Raw genomic sequence first — 22,216 nt, 5'->3', positions numbered from 1 at the left:
ATAAATTTTAATCAAATGTAATTTGTGTACTTCAGTGGAGAAGTTTCCGTGGATAATTCACGGCTCTTAAAATCAACTTTTCTTGATAGCTCCCCTTTGTTCTGCAAGAACTCTCAAAATATGAACAAACCTTCTGTTTTCCTATGTAAACTTCCATTTTAAACATATATAAAATATCTCTTGTGAATTTATGTGCTTGAACTCATTATTTTGTTTGTGTTTATCATCTAATATTTCTCTCACACTTGAGTATTAATTAAAATAGTTTTCCCTAAAAGTGTTTCTTTAAATCAGCTCTCCCCAAAAATCTCTTTCCTAAACTGGAACTCTAAAATGGGTCCCTCCAAATATTGATGCCTACTATATGCAGTTTTAAAGTTGTACTAGACAAACATTTAGGTGGTACACAAGTGTACACATCTAACTGTTCTTTTACATGGCGTGTTGCAATTTGCTATATTTTATTTGATGCCAATCAAAAGTAAAAAGTACAATAATCATTCGTTATAATCATATTAATGTTTCATAGAAAAACCTGATGTTGTTACCATTTTGGGGCAGAGTAATAGTTTGTAGATGGCAAGGAGAGTATTTATAATTCATGGAAGCCCATGGCTGATAGGTTTTAATTAGTATTGGGCTGATTAATCAAAACTGTGAATCAGAAAATTCAAATTCTTTTTTAAGGAGAGGTGTATTGGAATTTGAAAAATTTGAGCCTAATTTTTTATTCCAAAATCTGGTGTTACCATATCAGGATGCCTAAAGATATCAGCTTCTTAACCTAAATGCATCAAACATTAATGTTATTGCTTTTCCTTTTCCAAAACTCAATTATGTTCTGCAAAGCGAAATGCAAAAACGACTATTTTCTCTACAAAACAATCAAACAATAAACTATGAATAAATGTTTGAAAACATGAAACAATTTAAAGCATAAAAACTTTTGCCGAAATGATTGAAAACAAAATGTGTTGATATGCCATAAAACGAAACAACCAAATTTATCCCAAAAACGATTCTTTTACTTTTCCTTTTTTTTTTTTTTTTTTTTAACATAATGCTGGAGCTGGAAAAGGAAAATCAATTTGAAATAGATATGATCTTTGTCCAAAATTCTTCTATATTAAAAATACAAAAATAAAGAAAAATCTCTACGATGTACATACCAATGATCAGAAACAAAAATATCATATTCCAAAAATCACATAAGTTGATCAAGTAGTTTTATTTTTATAAAGAAAATAATTTTGGGGATTAATGGAAATTCATAGGCATTACAACTAAAATCTAGTATAAATTATTGAGTAAAATCCCTTATTTTTTGAGATTTTTTTTTTAAAGGTGGGTCACTCCTTGTACAATCATAAAATTTGATACTTTAGTAAGTTACGTGATTTTTTTAATATATTTTCGTTTTGTCACAGATATATACATCATACAGATTTAACTTTATTTTCGTTTTTTGATATAGGAAATATTCTGGACAAGAACTCAAGATACTGCTAAGCCTTGATGGAGGATTGGTGCTCTCCAATTAATTCTATTTTAACTTTTAAATAATTTGAACAATAAATTTAAATTTAATAATCATATTTTGTAAATTATCTCAATGTCAAATAAAATGATTTGTCCCGTGATAAGAAAGGTCAATGTTAGAAAATGCTGTTGTTCTTATGAACATTTAAGACTTAAAGTTAAAAATAACTTTCTCTGTAATGGATTAAATGCTTCTTAACTTTTGAGAAATTTCTCTCATAAACCTTTAGCACAAGAATTAAACATCTAATGAACTGTACATAAACTCTGGAAGCACTCTTCTATGTAACAGTCAACATTCGTGGGATTATCAAGTAAATGTTGCTTGTGTAGAGAGATTGAAATGAAACAAGGATATTATTTTTTTTTATGGTGATTAAAATTTAGGATTATCAAGTGACTGCCACATAATCTAAAAACCAATCATTTATAAAGCAATTAATGTTCATAGGATTATCAAATAAGCATTACCAGTAAATCATGATGAAAGACTATATATATATATATATATATATATATATATATATATATATATATATATATATACACACACACAGATTAGTCCTTACGTGAAAGAGCAGGACACAAAATGTTTTAAATAATAATAGAATAACAATAACAAAGACTTTCGCTGGCAAGGACTACTATTGACCGTAACCAGTTATACAGTCCTTTTGAAATTTTCATCTCTATTTTTCTCGTTATGTACTGAATATTTGTTAATGAAACCTATATGAAATATGTTCCTTATTAAATTTTAAAGATTTTCTATTCTGAAAGAAGTTTACAAAAATTTAATCTAAAAAAATTATTTTAAAGTTTTTATTAAAAAAAATTCAGATTTTCTCATTATTCAGACCTGTATTACAAAGAGGGAGTTGCAAAAAATGAGTTGTGGTGTGAGGAGAAATACAAACTGAAATAGAGAGAAGGAGAATTTTAAAATATAATCTTAAAAAGATAAGATACAAGTTAGAAAAGCATTTCATCCAAAGAATGAAAATTGTTAAACAAAATGTTTTTACTATAGGCTTTAAAAATAAAGGTAAAATATTCAATTTGAAATTTATCTTCAAAGTGCACTTTTATAAATTTCACAAAGTAAGGTATAAAAATTTAATTTAAATTGAATCAAAAAATTACCTTGGATTTATTTTATGTAATGTACATTTTGTTGCAATTTAAAAACATTATCTTTCATCTAGCAATTAATGATATAGATATAAAATTTTCAATGATTTTTTAAAAAAGTGCAACAGAATGTACATTACATAAAATAAATCCAAGGTAATTTTTTGATTCAATTTAAATTAAATTTTTATACCTTATTTTGTAAAATTTATAAAAGTGCACTGAAGATAAATAAATTTTAAATTGAATCTTGTACCTTTATTTTAAAGCCTATAGTAAAAATCAAAACTGTAAGTTGAACTTTACAATCAAAATTTTGATTGTAAAGTTCAACTTAGTTTTAATTTTTTTTTTCTTTATATATATATATATATATATATATATATAGTAATTTATAAAATATATATGGCGATTAAGCTACACTGAATATTCCACGTTTCATCCACTCTAGGACTCTTCAGGCTTATGCGCGAATTCTGTGGTTGTTTATCGTTTTTATATGCTCCTCTTCTATTGAGATTTAATTAGCCAATCAGCTTTCTAGTATCCATGTATTTTGGACTAAATCATTGCAGGGAGGCATGTGACATTTCTTCCCATCACAGTGGTCCCCAACTAGAGCAGACAATCAATCAATTTGATTGAAAAATGGGTGATTTAACCAATGTCTTCCTGCCGGTATATAAGTGGTAGTACAATTACTTTTACAGGGTGAATCGATAAAGTAAACTCAAAAGTGATACGGATATTAGGCTTCTGATATCCATAATATAATCTTAACCAGATGTAAAAGCTCAATAAAATCAAATAGAGAGTAGAGCTTATTGCATAGGTTTAATAAAATATATTGAGAAACACTTTTGCAAGAGTTAAATACACATTTATTTTTCGGAAAGGAAACACAAATAGAGCTGAAATTCTTTAATCTACAGTGTTTCAAAGAAATATTTTTCTTCTCACCAGAGGGAAGGAATTAGCAAAATGTATAAAGAAATTTTGCCTGTAAAGAATTTAAAGAAACTAAGTATGAAAAGGATCATACTAGCATGAAAGTGAGATGTAGAATAATGAACCAGATAGGATGGAGTAAAAAGGAAAAAATGGTTTTGACGTGAGAGTGTGTTCTCATGGTTGTTTCCAAAATCCGAGAAAGTGGTAGAAATAAAATATCCATGTTTATAGTAGTCCGAGAGCATGTTGTTTGAGATTATAAATGGTCCAAAAAATAAATATCTTAGTGGATGAAGTGGTCTGTGAGGTTATCCAAAAAGAAAATGATTTGAAGAATAAATGTGGAATATTATCATGCAGTGGACCGAGTTCATTCAAAGGTGAGGGAGAGTATTGGCCTAACGTCAAGGTAGTTCAAACGCTATGTAGTGAGGGGAGATGATGATCTGTTTTTCATGACAACCTATCTCTGCGAAAATAGAAAATAATAAACTAGAGCAGTGAGGTGGGGGCGAAGTCGAGTAGGTGAGTGGGTATGGTTTGGTGAGATTATGTGCCATATTTAATGAGGGTGAAGCATAAATATTTAAACAGGGTTTTTTTTTGGGGGGGGGGAAGAATTTCGGGGCTATAAGATTATTGAGGAAGAATTTTTCTGGGCGATTAGGTTTTTATTGAGAGTATTTGTGGATTGTGCAGATTAAGAAAAGAATAAATAATAATTAGAGGGAGAAGCGGGCAGCTGATGCTTGTGGATTTTGTCATGGGAAAGAATTATGCTTAAACTTCTGTATAAATGTATGTATACTTATGCATAAGTACACCCAAAAGCCAACATGAATACAAGCATTAGAGCGCATATACACGTCAGAGCATAGATGCCCAGGTCAACATATGCACAGACGATAAATACATGTACACATGTGTAAGCATTCCAGCAAAGTTTGTGGGGAGGTAAAGGGGGGGGCAGCCAATCAAAAAGGATAGGGAATATAAAAAAATATATGATAAGGATAACATAAAGTGCTGAGGAAGTAAAAGGGAGAAATCTGTATTTGATGGAAATAAGATTTTAAGGGAATTATTCAAACTTAAGTAATTTCAAATTGACCATATTTAAATTTAGTCTTATGTCTGCAAAAGGAGACGAGTTCGCTTTTAGAGTTTATTATATTCTTGCTTTGGATTAATACATGTAAGAGTGTTGTTTAGAGGGTGGGGTATCAGAACTATTAGTGTTGGGATGATTGTAAAGAGAATCATTTTTATTACTACTACTACTATTTGTACTGGAGTAGATGGTCGGCTGACTGTTCAGCTTGCTTATTGGATCAGTGTTCTATCAGATGGAGGATGGAGAAGAAGGGAAGATGTCGACAGAATATTAGAGCCTGTTGTGGGGGAATTATGAGGTAGCTCTGTTATTGTGCAGGAATATATAACATCCCTAAGAATGCAGTCATTGTTGAGTGGGTAATTAACCTTGTTAATTCAGCTGCAATTGGGAAAAAGATTTTTTGGACAATTTGATTTTTTTTTATTGTTAGATGTTAAGATTCTTTGCTCTAAATTGGGTATAGTTGAGTAGGAAATCCTGATTGAGTTTTTATTAAAGATGGGGCAATATCTGTGTGGGTACTTGAAGGATTAAGGACTTTCACCTCTATTTGTGTTTCCTTTCTGAAAAATAAATGTGTGTTTAACTCTTGCTAAAGTATTTCTCAACATATATATCTTATTAAACCTATGTACTTATATATATACATATATATATATATATATATATATATATATGAGAAAATAAAAAAGGAACAAACCGTATTATGTGTTCACCAACATTTCGTCTTTATTTCGAGACTTCCTCTGGATAAAATAAAGACGAAACGTTGGTGAACACATAATACGGTTTGTTCCTTTTTTATTTTCTCTATTTTGTCGGAATACTATTTCCATTATTTTCATCATATATATATATACATATATATAATCTGTGGAACACAATACCATGGAGTTGCTTCTCAGCTAACTATAATATGGCCATTTTCATGTCTAATGTAAATAAATTCTTGTGGAGCTGTTATTTTAAATAAATGATCAAACTCTACCCAAGTTCCACCATTACTGATCATCATCGTGTTATCTTACTGGCCACCTGACACTCATTAACCTTTATCCTGGAGTGGCCTTTTAACCTTGAACAGCAGTGACCTTTCTCTTAGTAAAAATTATATATATATATATATATATATATATATATATATATATATATATATATATATATATATATATAATCTGAAAAATTTAATTCATGAAGAATATGTGGATCAATTAAGGCATCCCAGAATGGGTGATTACTAAAAGGACATATTTTGCCTTAACACAAATTTCTTTTCTTATTTGAATTATAAACAATATGATACGCACTTCCTCAGAGTTCATCATGTGAATATGTATTGAAGACTCATGTTACAAATCCATTGTATCATTCATAAATAAATTTGAAGCTAATTGCAATTTTTTAATTTAAGTAGATATATCTGGTAATTATCGAGTTGAATATAATAAATTTTTAAGCTTATACTTGTAATTAATTAATAAAAACGTGTATAAATATATATTAGTTTACATTGAAATTGGTTCAAAATATCCTAGTTTAAATTTAAAAAATAGCATCAATAAATAAAAAAAATAAAAAATAAATTCAAAAATAGAGAAAATGAAGTTGAAAAGATTAAATTAGTGAAATACAACCTTTAATCAGTACAGTTAAAATTCATAAAATATAATTACTGAATAAAATGATTATAATATGTAAGGGGGATAATACAGTACACTTTTAAAGTGAAATAGCATCCCTTATGTTGAAAAAAAAACAAAAAGAAACAAACAAATGTAACAAAAAATTAAGAAATCTCTCATATTAATGAAAATAAAAGGTTAATTAATTCTAGCTAAATTGCATCAATTAATAGATGTATGTTTAAACATAGAAATACCCATAATAAAAATATTTATTCAGTGCAATAATTAGGTTAAAGTCGAATACATTCTTAGATCATACAAAAGTTGAAATAAGAAAAACAAATTCTGTGAATTAAAAATTAGTTTTGTATAAAATCCTAACTACACATATTCTAGATTTAACCACCATTAACATTATCTTAGACAATAAATATTAACTATTTATAAATAATAAATTAAAGTATTATATAAGATAGTTTTAGTGTTGATTAAAACAATATGACACATTATATTAATACATTGGTAAGGCTTGAATGGTTCTGCTATAAAATAAAAACCGGCAGAAACAGCCATAAAAATCAAGGATATCATAAAACACAATTGCAACTACTGTTCAGATTTTTTTCAGATTCAAGTAATCATGCCCAATTCTTTTTTCTTTTCTTTTTAAAGAGCGGAAAATGTTCAAAAATTGACATGATTATTATGATTGTTTCTGTGCTATGGAACATGTGCTGCCAAGAATTGAACCTTTTAACATGCTGAAAGAAATAAATGGTAAGATAAACACCTTAGAATTTGGAATATAGACTTTTTGTCATGTCGTCTATTTGCATATATATTTATTGTCCGATAGGATATACAAAGAAGACATTAAGATTTCCTTAATCTGCGGTGTTTCAAAGTTTGAGAAAATTGACTCTTATGATCATTTCACCTTAAAAATACCTAACCACTCCATATGCTTTCATCTGAATTTTTAATCTTTAATTTTCATTTACTTTTTTCATTATTTTTCTCCATTTCATGAACTCTTTGTATCAAAAACCTTTTTTGCATATATGACTAGTTTTCATATAATGCAGTTTTAATTTATGCCAGTATTAGCAAATTCATAGCTTCACTATAATATTCATTTGCTAATACCTTTTCTCTGATGAGAAAAACACATTTCTTTGAAAGAAATCTTAATATTTCTTATTTGAGTATCCTGCCGAACAATATACTTAATAATTCTTGTTAAGTATAATTTACAGTCTTAAATTGTGTTTTATGACAAGGTCTATTTTCCATTTTGGTTGTATTGAGTTTTTTGGGGGGATTACTATATAAATATTAATATTCACTTACAGAAGTTTTTAGTTTGTAAATTGAAATTTTATTTTTTGCTTATATATATATATATATACGCACACACAGGTGGCATTCCAAAAGTAATATTACCTTCTGTTTTTATTCCACCCAAATAGATCAGAGGGAATTATAAATTTCATTGTTATGATGACTGAACTTATGCATTCATGGCCTAAAATTTTCATCTCCTTGTTGAAAATATTGATGATGTGAGACGCTAAGAAAGCAATCCCTGTCATGATCATGCATCAGAAGCAGAGATACGTCAGTGAATTCCTGGCAAAAGTGCATCGAGAATGGTGATACTTATGTAGAAAAATAAATTCTGAAGCACAAAAGGTTGCTTGTTTTAATGGTACTACTCATGGCTTCATAACTCTTCAACTATTTGAGTGAAAAAAAGAAATTACTTTTGGAACAGTCCTCGTATATATTTTTTGTTTTATTTTACTTCAGTCGAAGTTCCCAGAAATCAAGGGTCTAACACTTAAACTCTATATGATACATAAATATTCAAATGTTCCATTAAACTTCTTTATCTCTCAAACACTGAGTTAGTAAAGAAATTGAAAATATAGTTTTCTTCTCCCCAATTAATCATTTTCATATTGTGTAGTATATCTTTCATTTTGGTCTCTTGGTCTTACTGGATTCCAAGACAAGAATTTATCTTGTCTGGTGAAGGATCCAGCTTCATGCAGTCACTTGAGGTAACATCACTTGGAGAAGGTGCGTTGTTTCTCATAAAAGCTAATGTTGGTTAGCCATAATGAAGAGATCTTATTTGAGCAGCGAATACTATGTGATTTTGAATATTTGGTCAGGGTTTACTTCTAGGGAAAAGTATCCTCATGCCAGGTGGTTCTGGCAAACCCTGTACAGAAAGACCTTAAGACACTTGAGAATAGTGTCCAGTAGGCATTCAAGTTCTCTCCAGTAGGCATTTGTGTGTGTGCGCGCACGTGTGAATAGTAAAGACAAGTGCATTGTGAGAAAGCAATTTGCTTGAGTCAACACAATAAAAGTTGTGCTGATGGCTGCCAGCAATTTTGCTTTCATCAAACTCTTAACAAGCAAGCTGAAAGAAAAAAAGAAACACATCATACAAAAGAAAATCCTTTTTTACTCTCCCATTTGGATTTGTCGGCCATTTTTCCACTTCCAAACTCCACCCCAACTCCTCATCCATACAATCAAGAAAATAATAATTATTTATCTTTTTTTAGCAAACACCTTTGTCGATCAGTTTGTTTGTTGGTCACGATTCAGTTTTGAAATAGCAATTTCATCATTCAACTTACAGTTTGAATGGATATATATATTTTTGATTGTTGGCCTAAATACTTATTTTTGTAATGACTTTTTGTAGGTCTGTCATATATCTAAAACCAGTCTGGGTGCCCAGCGTTGCCCGGGCTTTTATAGGTATGTGTTGAGCAAAAAAAAAAAAAAAGTGATAGTAGGCAGGCAGGCTCAAACTCGTACCACGAAGGAGGAAAACAATGTGAAAAAAAAACAAAAAAACGTGCTGTTGCGTCCATTGCCAAACAAGAAGTAGCAAAAGTTTAAATTAAGGCCAGTCAATCAAAAAGAGGAGATAACTTTTGAAAATATCAGCAAAAAAAGCGCCCCCCTCCTGTAGAAAAGTGCCCAGTTGAGGGTGGAATTAATGTTTTTAGCCAATTTTTCAATATTTGTCGTCTGAAGGGTCAAGCTTCAAAACGATACCGATCTTGTGAAAATCCCTCGCCTCTGTCAAAAGTTTTAGGCAGACATACATACATACATACATACATTTAAACAGACAGGTGAGATTTATATTATAGAAGATGGCATTTGGAAGGTCTGTCATATACTTAAAATGACATTTTGGTAGATTTGTCATATCTAAAATGACCTTTTGGTAGGTCTGTCATATATTCAAAATGGCATTTTGGTAGGTTTGTCATATTTAAAATGACATTTTGGTAGGTCTGTCTTATATTTAAAATTACATGTATTTAAAATAGCATTTTAGTAGGTCTGCCATATATTCAAAATAGCATTTTGGTAGGTTTGTCATATTTAAAATAACATTTTGGTAGGTCTGTCATATATTGAAAATAGCATTTTAGTAGGTCTGTCATATATTTAAAATAGCATTTTGTAGGTCTGTCATATATTCAAAATGGCATTTAGTAGGTCTATCATATATAAAAAACAGCACTTTGGTAGGTCTGTCATATACTTAAAATGGCATTTTATTTAGATCTGTTATGCTTATGTTTAAAATGAAAAGATTTAATTTAAAAATATGTTTCTTATTTATTTATTTTTCTTTCTCGGATCTCTTAATAATAAGCATATAAAATATATCATGTCCTGTCAGAAAGAACACAAAGCCATATATAGAAGAAAAAAAAAAGAAAGAAAGAAAGGAAAACCTAGACAAGATGGAAATCTGAAAAATATCACAAGGGCCTCAGTTTGGATAGTTTGATTAATAGTAGGAAATGCACGTTTCAGACTGTTCGTGTCTGAATATTAAAATGACTGAAAAGGTGGGAGGTGCAAGTGGTGGTGAGAGGGGGGTGTCAGTCGTTAATTATATCTCTAAAGGATTGGCATAAAAAAAAGAGTGAAACTTACTAATAAAATACAAAAGCCGAGATTGTTCCATCTCACATCACGTGAGATGATTTAGTTAATGTGCCTGTGTAGGGGAAGAGAGGGATGCGGCAACCTTTTGAAAAGAAATCAAATAATCCTTTATTTTCATCCCTCGTTATAGCATTTTAATTGAGAATCTAGTGAACGTAAATTATTTTTTTAAGCAAGTATTATTAGATTTTGTAAGTCATCTTCATTGAGTATTTCTAATTGTTAATAAAAAAATCTTATTTAAAATATTCATTCTAAAATGTTAAGATTAAATTCTAATTTTACGCAGTGTTTCAACTGAAATTACTATCATTATCCTCTTACACGTTGCCATATGCTGGATGTTAAAAGTTAAGTGTTAAAAATATCTACTTTTAACATTTCACCGGAGTAACATGCTCTTGTTCTGGCAACCATGACCAAGTAGTAGTCCTGAGTAATTCACAATTGTAATCTGAATATTGCCCGCACAGGGGATCGACCCTTCAGCCTTCAGAAGAGCGTCACTTACAAATGAATTTTACTAAGTACTTTATCCATTATGCCATGGGTCCTGTGGACATCCGTGAATTAAATAAAGGATTCTGTTCAAAATTTTGTGCAGATTCCAGAGTTTGACAAGAATATTCCAGAGATTAACAAGATACACCTGAAGAAGGTCATAGATTACATCGGCTGAAACGTTGTGAAAATAACACTCAGGATGAGAACAGTAGTCCAAATAATAAGAATTATCAATCCTCATCTAAAAAATTCAGAAACATAAAAAAAATTTTATTTCAATCTTTCTCCATGGTTGGAAAACAAGAATTGATAATCCAGCAACCATTAATCACTTTATAAATGAGGGTATTCAGATTATTCATTAGATAATCCTGTCAAAGTTAAAATGGTTTTATATCTCCACAATTAAATAATGCTTAATTGATAATCCTATAAATGTCAGGCTAGTCTTTATCTTTACGAATCTACTGTCAGACCATGTATGGAGTATTTGAGCTGGTAAATATCTGTCCCATTTGAAACGATTTGATAAAGTACAAAAACATATCTTTAATTTGATGCAACCTCTTCCTCACATACATGATGGTGCTAGTCTCAGTCTTTTCTATAGATACGAGGGGCGTGCAATAAGTAATGCCCCTGACCCACTTCCAATTGTCTGATCTAGCTGAAATTTTGCATGTGCAATGATTTTTATCTCTATGGGTTATATGGCAAATTACAGCTCCGAACTAATTGTGGTTTCTGTTTTACAGGTGTTTGAACTGAGTCAGGTGTGAAATGGAGTCTGTTGAATGTCGAGCAGTGATCCGGTTTTGTATTTGAAAGGACACACACCACAGGAGATTTTTGATGAAATGAAAGAAACTTATGGTGATAATTCCCCATCATATGATCTTGTAAAATGCTGGCATCGTGAATTCAAACATGGTTGGAAGTCTGTGGAAACAGCTCCCAGACCTGGTCGCCCCCCCCCCTTCTGCCATTGATGAGGCATCTGTCCGTCAAGTTGAGACTGTCATTTTGGAAGATTGGCGCATTACTATTCGATGTCAAGATTAGTACAGGGTTTGTGGAAACTATCATTCATGACCATTTGCATAAAGTGTCTGCCAGATTGATTCACGGGTTGCTCACATCATTCCAGAAGCGAGAACGTGTCGAGTGCTCAAGGATGAATTTGGAGATGTGCCAAGAAGATGAGTCAAAGTTTTTCAAAAGACTTATTACACAGGATGAAACCTGGGTCCATCACTATGATCTAGAGACCAAAGCCCAGTCAATGCAGTGGAAGCACTTGGACTCACCACCTCCAAAGAAGGCAAGGGTGCAGCCCTCTGCTGGCAAGGTCATGCTCACAGTCTTCTGGGACCAGGACAGAGTAGTGATGACAGATTTCCTCGCAAAGGGTACCATAATTACAGAAGCCTATTATGCTTCACTTTGGAGGAAATTAAGGGAAGCTATCAAAATCAAGAGGCGGGGCAAGATCAGCAAAGGTACCCTCCTTCTGCAGAACAACGCTCTGGTCCACAACTCGCATGTCGCCAGATCAGAAGCACGGGTGTGTGGTTATGAAATCCTCTCCCCCCCTCCCTACTCTCCTGACCTTGCACCCTCTGACTTTCACCTCTTCCCAGCCATGAAGTTGTTTCTGAAAGGAAAGAGTTTCCCAGATGATGCAGCCTTGATTTCTGAAGTCACGTCATGGTTGGATGACCAACCTGGGGTGTTCTACAAAAACGGTCTCCAGAACTGCATCAAACGATGGGAGAAATGCATAACTCTGGGTGGTTACTCTGTAGAGAAAGACTAATAACTGTGCCAAGTTTCGTTGCTCTACTGCTTTGGGAAGTGGGTCAGAGGCATTACTTATTGCACGCCCCTCGTACTATTATGGCATGTGTTCTTCGGAATTATCTGATCTATTCCCTGCTTCCTTTGTTCCAGCTCATTTGACTTGTTGGTCTTGTGGTCTCCATCCATTTGCTGTTTTGATATCTCATTGTAATACATTTTCCTATTCCAGTAGTTTCTTTCCAAGAATTTCAGGCTTGTAAAACTTCTACCTATAATCTAAGTCAATAGGCATCTCTTGTCATTTCAGTAATCGTCTTCTTTTTTTTTTTGTTAGCTCCTTACATCCAGTGGCTTCATGCCTTGTCTGAAGCTATTTCCATTAAAAATAACATGCTTGTGCAGCTAAATATATAAATATATATATTTAATTATAATTAAATAATTATTCATTTATACCTATAGACACTATCGTTTCATGCTTATGCAATCATCAGTGTATGATAACAATTCCTGCTGGTCATGAGATTTGAACCCAGCTACAAAGCCGCCTTTTGCTCCATTTGCTGAGCCTCTATCACAGGGCCAGCAAACAATTACCATGGGAATGAAGGGAATCAAGAACTATTAAACACTGAATTCAGGAAATACAAGATTATGTTCATTGAACACTTTTATTTGAATGGGTTAAAAAATAAAATTCATATTTTTTCTTTAATTAAAAGAACAAATTTTGAATTCAATTTTCTGTTGACAGCATTACTTTCATAAACATCATTTTTTTTATAATTTCAATAATTAAATATATTATAACTTAAAAAAAAAGAAACAATGCCAAATATTTTATTAATAACAATACCAATAGGTATGCCAAATATTTCTAAGAACTTCCCATCCGTGGGACACATTCCTATGAAACTGCTTCCCTGCAGGCTACAATGTGAACTTCTTCAAATCCAACATCAACAAATACTTGTAATAAATGGTGCACAAAAATCGAACTTTGTCCGTACAAGAAATCATTTCCAATCCTCTCATAATATTCTTCATCAATAAAACGAAAATCCATCCATCATTAACACTTATCCACAAGTAACTTTGGACTTGATAAGTGGTAAGTCATCATTATCAAAAAGAAATATTTTTATAATTATTTTAATTATATTTAAAAACGGTACTTATGCAGAATACGGACCATGCTAAAACCAATGCTTTATTGGTATATTTCGTCAGTTATATAAACTGCTGAAAGGTATTAAAACGCTTAACCAATGGAATAGCAGAAGGCAATAGTTTCTTCCCCAGAACTGCAAGCCTTTGGAACTTCCCCCCAGGACTCTGCTTTCCCAACTGTACTGATATGCAGAAGTTCAAGTGTAACGTGAACAAACATCTTGCTACTCATCTCCCTTCATAATGCCCTTGCAAAGTATGTCCCCCATAGTAGCCCCCTGCTTCAAAATGGCACTGTGCCTTGTTTGGGATGAAAAATGAATAAAATAAATTAAAAAAAAAAAAACGGTTAAAATCAAAATAAATCTAATAAATTTAGGATAGATGCTTTAGACTTCTGCAGCAAATGTTGAATTTTGTCATAAAAAATGGAAACTTATAGGTGAAACAAAAAGTTGCTAACATGTGCATATACATGCAACTTATAAAGACAGAAATTATTTAAAAGGCAAGTATACTTGAAAGCGTACAAATGCAAGACAACGTAGCCCTAACCTAACTCTAACAGAAAAACAACCTAACCCTCACAGGTGCCACCATTCTGAATTAGTGTGGACTTGAAAATAATGGCAACTCCACACATCCATAAAATTCCGAATTGATGTAATTTAATATCATACTCAAGGCATCTTGGGATCGGTTGGCAGAAATCTAAGTGTTGTGGGGCTGTTACCTACCCATTGATGGACTGCTCCAAATCCTTTGTTAATCGAGAGCCAAGTACTCTCATGGGTAAGGGGATACTTTACCAATATTTGACTGACAAGTAAGCCTAGCTTACATAGACACTTTTCTCTGTATCTTGTTCCTTTTTCAATATATTTGTAAACTTATACCGTGTGCAGAGTTGTCTTTTCATGGTCCCAACCTGGGTCCACATCACTAAGTAACTCAATAAAAGGCACAATGCTTTCAAAAGGCTACTTGCTACCTTATCTAACGTTTTACATTTAATATTCGAAGGCATGTCACACACCTGTGATCAAATTGGTAAAAAAATATTTTCAAGAATAATGAGCATAAAAATATTAATTGATTGCGATTTACAATGAACATAAGATGTGAAAGATGATACAAATATAAAGGTATTATAGAATTCAGGCTTTCTATATAAAATACCTCCAAACAACCCGACTAGCGGCAAAATCACACTCCTTCATTATAGAAGTCCCTATAAATTAAAGCATTCAAGTGTTACTTGTTTTATTTTTGGTTCTGATGTCAATAAATTCAACTCCATCACTCGTCACTCTGCTGCCAAAAATTTAACACCAACGTTCGACATTCTGTTGTCTAAACTTTCAACTTCAAAATGCAACTCCCTGCTCACAAGACTCGCTTCTTCAATATCCAAATCTAAACTTCCCAGTCTCTCAAAACTCAGTCTTTTTATTCCTAACCAGAGCATCTCATTTGCATATCATGTGACAAACTTGACAAACTCATAACCATATAAAGAGAAGAATGGCTATTATTTTTCTTTCTTCTTCATTCTCTCCAGCTGCTCCAGAACAGGTTTGTACTAATTTTTAACATCTTGTCTTTGGTAACATTTCACACCACATATTCCAAGACCAAATAAGATCATCTCCGCATGGTCAACACACTGGCTTATACGATTAATGGTGCACCTATTCCAAACTAAATCAATTAATCACAATCCCTAGATGCCAGAAGTTTTTCTACTCTGGTAGCTTTTTTCTTCAAACTGCTTGCCTTTAAAATTCCCTTCTTGTTCTGTTTCCCCCAACCATACTAACATGCAGAAATTTAAATGCCATGTGAAACTCCTTCAAAGATATTTTAAAATAAGGACTTTTAAACTGATACTTGCATAATCTTTAGTTTCTCTATTATCAATCAGGATAAGAATGGACTTGTAAGTAATGGCAACTACAGTGTAACTTCACCCACCACCAAAGTTCCAAATTGGGGTGTTCATCACCAAATCGCGTGTAATATCATACTCAAGTTGGAACCAGTTCGTAGAATTCTAAGTAACATAATAAAAGGCACAATACTTTCGAAAGGCTTTATCATTTTTACTTTTTATCTTATCCAAGGTTTTACATATAATATTTGAGTACATAAACTATGTCACACACCTTTGATCAACTTGGTAAAAAAAATTTCAAGAATAATTAGCATAAAAATATTAACTGATTGCAATTTACAATTAACTCTTTTTTTAACAAGGAAGTCACTGCTTATCAAAATCTGAAGGACAGATTAATAAATGTCAGGTGGTCTGTGAGAGGACAGCTCAGCAAGACCTTTTTTATATTGGACTTGAAAGCTACCATATAGTAGTCAGTTGGGAAGCAGCCCCACAGGTGGGCAATTCTAGGAAAGAAACTTTGTTCATTTAATTTGTGTTTAAGTTTTAGGCACAGAGAGTAAGGAAAATTGTTGACAGTAGTTGCAGCTAGACGTATGTTTATTGTGAATGTTTTACAAAAGGGAACCATAGATTTAAGCTCAGCTGAACATCTACCATGAAAATAAGAATAGAACAGATGAAAGGTGATTTGACGACAGTAAATATAAAGGCATTTTTGAATTCATGTTTTCTATATAAAATCCAACAAACAACAAAATCACACCCCTTCATTATAGAGGTTTCTAGATGGCAGAAGTTCTTCTATTCTGATAGTTTTTTCTCTTTTTGCTACCCCAACTGTATCAACATACAAAAATTTAACTGAAATGCGAACAAACATTTTGCTGCCCAATTAGTCATCTAGGCTGCCTCTCTCAAATCTGGATCCTGGAGCAGTAGCCTCCTTTATGTTTCAGTGACCACATGCCTTAAGAAAAATTAAAAATAAATAAGATAAAAGTGTGACTTAATTCAGTATTATTAAAATAAAGGATATATTTTCTTTGTTGGTCTGTGTTATAGTAAAATGGTATAACCAGATTAGAATATCTGATCTGTTTTCTCATCAGAGAAAAAAAGAAATTATTTATTTTTTTTTTTTTTTTACACACATGGATGTTATAATTTAACTTTTAAATCTATTTATTTTACTTGTGTACTCTGTAACTTTTATATTCATATCAGGTCAGTGCAAAAGTTTTTGTCAGCTTGTAGGGACATTTTAAACCATTGTAATTTATTTTATGCATATTATTATTATTAAACATACTACTATAATTAATTTATTAACTTTCTCTCTTAGATTATGAAAATATCATATTTTTATGCAATATTCTCACTCATGTTGACCTGAAAACAACCTTTCTCAGTAGAAAAGGAGTCATCTTCCATCATGATAATGCTTGTCCTCATACAGCACTGATCAAAGATCTCCTAGGAGAATTTGGTTGGGAAATCTTGTATATTCTCCTGACCTAGTTCCCCTGCATTATCATTTATTTCAAGGATTACAAAACAATTTGGATGGCCTTTGGTTAACATAACGAGAGAATATTGAACATGAGTAAGATTCATATTTCACAACCAAACCTAAAGAATTCTACAAGTGAGGCATTTATAAGCTCGTTGACAGATGGAATCAAAATATAAAGAACAAAGGCTGTCATTGTTATAAATAAAAATTTTCAAAAAACACACTTTATTATTTTCAAGATGTAATGTTACATCAGAAAAAACTTTTGCACCAACCTGCTTTAAGAGTGAATCACATTGTTTTTAGTATTTGTTTCAATTAAGCATGCTTCTTTGTGCATCTAGTACATAAAAGGCATTCGTTTGAATAAGTCATTGTTGAATATAACATTCTTATTCCATTTTGCTGGTGGCATTCTAAGAATAGCTTATTGATAAAATCATTTCCTTAAGCCACAATAAAATATCCAATAAATTTGCAAACATCAAGGGAGAGGGGAATAACTGTAAGACAGAAAGCAATCGCGTTTCTCTTTTTGAAAAGATCAGATTACAACATACATCAGTGGTTAATGACATCAAACTGCATTGTAATCTTGCAAACATATATCATGAAAAGAAACATGATTTATAATGACGAGATGAGGATAAGCTTCAGATATGTTTACATGACAGATCAAATGAAATCAGTGATGAGAAGTTTATTCATTTCTGAATTTTTTAGATGAGGATTAATCTATACATCTATAAAAGTGAACGTGTCTGTCTGTCTGTCTGTCTGTCTGTCTGTGTGTGTACATTTCCATACGCAATAACTCTGTCAATTTTAAGCCTACAAACTCGAAATTTGATATACAGGGTACTGAGATTTGGGAAAATCGATGTGATTGGTTTTCGGCCAGAAATTTGGCTGGTAAGGGGTCAAAGTTCAACGATTTGACCTTTGAGAACTCTACCAAACTCCTCCGACAATTTTGGGTCTAAACACTTGAAATTTTAGATATAGGTTCCTTGGACATGGATCTAACTTAATAACTTGATTTGAGCCCAAAACAATAAATGTTAAGGGGTTATAATAGGGGTCAAAGTCAAAAAAATTGACCGCTTTTTTTTTTTTTGCTCAACATACACCTCCAAATACCTGGGTAACGCTGGGCACCCATGCTAGTATATCTATAAACATGAACGTGTCTGTGTGTCTGTCTGTGTACATTTCCCTACGCAATAACTGTCAATTTTTAGTCTACAGACTCGGAATTCTATATACAGGGTACTGAGATTTGGGAAAATCTTTTGTAATCCATTTTCGGCCAGAAATTTGGCTGGTATGGAGTCAAAGTTTAACGATTTGACCTTTGAGAACTCTACCAAACTCCAACAATTTTGGGTCTAAACACTTGAAATTTTAGATATAGGTTCCTTGGACATGGATCTAACTTAATAACTTGATTTGAGCCCAAAACAATAAATGTTAAGGGGTCATAATAGGGGTCAAAGTTAAAAAAATTTACCATTTTTTTTCTTTGCTCAGCATACACCTCCAAACACCCGGGCAACACCAGGAATCCATGCTAGTAATCTACATCTCTATAAAAGTGAAATCGTATGTGGGGCTGTGTGTACATTTCCCTACCAAACTACTCTGCCAATTTTCAGTCTACAGACATGAGAGATTTGACATAAGGAGTCTTGAGATTTGGAAAAATCTTTTTAATCAGTTTTCAACCAGAAATTTGACTGTCAAGGGGTCAAAGTTCAACAATTTGACCTTTGAAAACTTTACCAAACTCCTCCACTAATTTTGGGTCTTAACACTTGACATTTTAGATGTAGGTTACTTGGACATGGGTCAGACTTTAATTTGATTTGAGCCCAAAACAATAAATATTAAGGGGTCAAAATTGGGGTCAAAGTTTTTAAAAATTTGACCTCTGTGGTTTCTATGAAATTACTCAGCCAATTTCTGGTCTAAACATTTGAAATTTTACATAAAATGTATTTGGACATAGGGCAAGCTTTTTAATCGGTTGTTGGGCGAAAATTTAGTTGCCAAAGGGTTTAAAAGATTTGACCTTTGCGGTCTCTAGCAAACTATTCAGCCAATTTTGTGTCTAAACATTTGAAATTTTACATAAAAAGGTATTCAGATATGCAGCAAGCTTTTTGATCAGTTTTTTTTTTTTTTTTTGGGGGGGGTGTTGAATTTGGCTGCCAAGAGATCAAAGTTGAAAGAGTTGATCTTTGCAGACTCTACCAAATTCCTCTGCCAATTTTGGGTCTAAACACTTGAAATTTTAGATGTACATTACCTGAACATGAGTCAAACTTTTTAAGATATATATACATATGCACATAAGTTATGAACAGTACATAGGGCCCGAGTAAAGCCGGACTGAACTGCGAGATTACATTATTTGAGTTATTCATACTACTGTTCTCACCTTGAGTGTTATTTTCATATTTCGGTTGATGTAATCTCGACTTTCTTCAGGTGTATCTTGTTGAATTCAGAAATCTGTTTTGGTTTGATTGTTTTCTTTTATGGCATAGCAACCTTTTTTCGGGGTATTTAATGCAAAATCCAATAATTTGGGGAAAAAGTTTTATGCTTCAAGTTCTTTATATCTTCAAATATTTTTTTTATGGTCTGATTGTTTTGTTTTACAGTATATCAACATCATAAAAATGTTATTTAATGCCAAATCCAATAATTTTGGAAAAACTTTTTATGCTTTAAGTTATTTATATCTTCAAATATTTATTCATCATGTTTAGTTTGGTTGTTTTGTATGAATAAAATTTGTTCTTGATTTTGGTTTTGCAAAAGGAAAGGAAAAAAAATAATAACATCAATATTTAGTGCATTCTAAGTAATGAAGCCAATATCTTCAGACAGCCTGATCTGGTAACATCAGTGTGTCCATCAGATGCAGATCAAATGATGAGTTTTAGATGTGTTTAGACATCTTTATAGGAAGCTATTCGTCGGATGCAAATCAAATGAAATTAATGACGAGGAGACGTTTATTAGTTTCTCAATTTCTGAAATGAGGATTGATAATTCGAATTATTTGGATTATTTTGAATGTCATTTGCACAACGTTTCAGTTGATTTAATCTCCGATTTTATTCAGCTGTCAAACTCAAGAATCTGCATAGAATTTCGAACAGAACCCTTTACTTAATCCACGAACATAGAATGCACTTGTTTTGTCAGCCTAAAAGGTCTGTGGTGTAACTGATATAGTACTTGGTAAAATTCAGTTGTAAATTACACTTTTATAGAAATTGAAGGTCCAATTCTCAGAGCAGGCAATACTCAAAATATATTTCTACCCAATCATGACTGACGAAACAAAGGCTATTTCCATGGATTAAATAAAAGGTTCCATTCAAAATTCTGTACAGATTCAAGAGAAAGATTTTTGGGTTCGATAAGACACACCTGAAGAAGGCTGGAGGTTATATCAACTGAAACATTGTGAAAATGACACTCAAGATGGGAACAGTAGTTGGAATAATCGAAATGTTGTATGTGTAGATGTCGCATTTCCTTATTTGTTACGAAGCCCCCTCTCTCCTTTTCTGATGAGAAGCATCAGGCTTCGAAATGCCTAGGTATAAAGAGTATTTATAACCCTTTCTCCCATTGATGTATCTTCCTTATTGAATTGATAAATAAAGTTATACGCACCAGTATATTTTTTCTCATATACGTAACCTCCATCTTATATGTTGAGATTTTTATTATCTCAATAAGTTTTCATTTAAAGAATCCTTCAATATTTTATTTGATAACCTGATACACACACACACACACACACACACACACACACACACACACACACACACAGAGTGTTTCAGCAAAATCCGACACATGGCAAAAAAAGTAATGTTCAGATGTTCTTTAAACAACATTCCTCGCCACTGGTCATTGGATTTAAGGCTGCCCTCCTAACTTGACTGCAACATCTTTGACTAATTTTTTTTTTTTTAATATCTAGTATGTAATCGAGGCTAACACAAACAAGTGTGTCTTACAACATGGTCAAGTCTCTGAAGGCTACCATCATGGAGGCGTTCACGGGTATAGATACGATCAGCAAAGCATGCAACTTACTTTGTCAATAGTTACATAAAAAATTAATGTAGTACATAACTAACTATTGTTAAATAAACTGTCATTTCTCTGCATATATAATTTTTGTTTTTATTGCCTATTTTGTTTCCATTTTGTCAAATGTTTACTTTTGCTGTAACACCCCATATCTATATTATATTTCTCTTTGTCCATTCTACTTTTTCTCGAAAACAATCTGGCTAAAATTTTGTATGGACCTTAGTTATGATAAGGTGCAGCGGACTAAGTATTATGGTATCTGTTTGATATACAGTTAGGGATAAATAGGGATTAGTCACCACATTATGACATTTACTTTAGAAATTTTCTCAGCAACTACTAGCCCAATCTGGCTGAAATTTTGTATGGAATTTTATTAAAATAAGGTGTAATAAACTAAGTATTATGGTAGCTGTTTGATGACCAGTTAAGAATTAATAGAGATTAGTATTTCATGGAAAAAAATAAGCACAAATTTACCCATATTCAATGTCAATTTGGCATAAAGCACTCATTCTAAATGAACAGGCTATAAAGCGTAGTATATATATATATATATATATATACTAGCGCGGAGGAGGGGGGGGCGACCGGCTTTGTCTGATCGTAAAATACACTTAAATACGATATTTTCATTTGCCCATATTTTGTATATATTAATATAGAGTTGTGATTTCAAAAGTTAAACAAAAAAAAACGTATTTGGATGCCATCAGCTAGAATTGAATCCAAAAGCAAAACTGTAGCATTCAAAGCTGGTGATGTTACCATTGTACCAACGTGATATGCATATAAACCTATTAGACGTAAAAAATAAACTAAGTTGAATATACAAAATGCATAACAATGTTTTC

The 22,216-nt window shown here is 32.1% G+C and overlaps 1 protein-coding gene across 1 annotated transcript in view; it reads right to left on the bottom strand.

Moving 5' to 3' along the window:
- The window catches only part of LOC145258249 (DENN domain-containing protein 11-like), an 80,061-nt gene that overhangs the window by 30,911 nt on the left and 26,934 nt on the right, over positions 1 to 22,216 (bottom strand). The gene's annotated exons all lie outside the window — the stretch shown is intronic.

The sequence above is a fragment of the Euprymna scolopes genome, chromosome 33, assembly GCF_053919585.1.
Source record: "Euprymna scolopes isolate OS-2025 chromosome 33, ASM5391958v1, whole genome shotgun sequence".
In the NCBI taxonomy this organism is placed as follows: domain Eukaryota; kingdom Metazoa; phylum Mollusca; class Cephalopoda; order Sepiida; family Sepiolidae; genus Euprymna; species Euprymna scolopes.
This window is presented reverse-complemented; position numbering and strand designations above follow the sequence as displayed.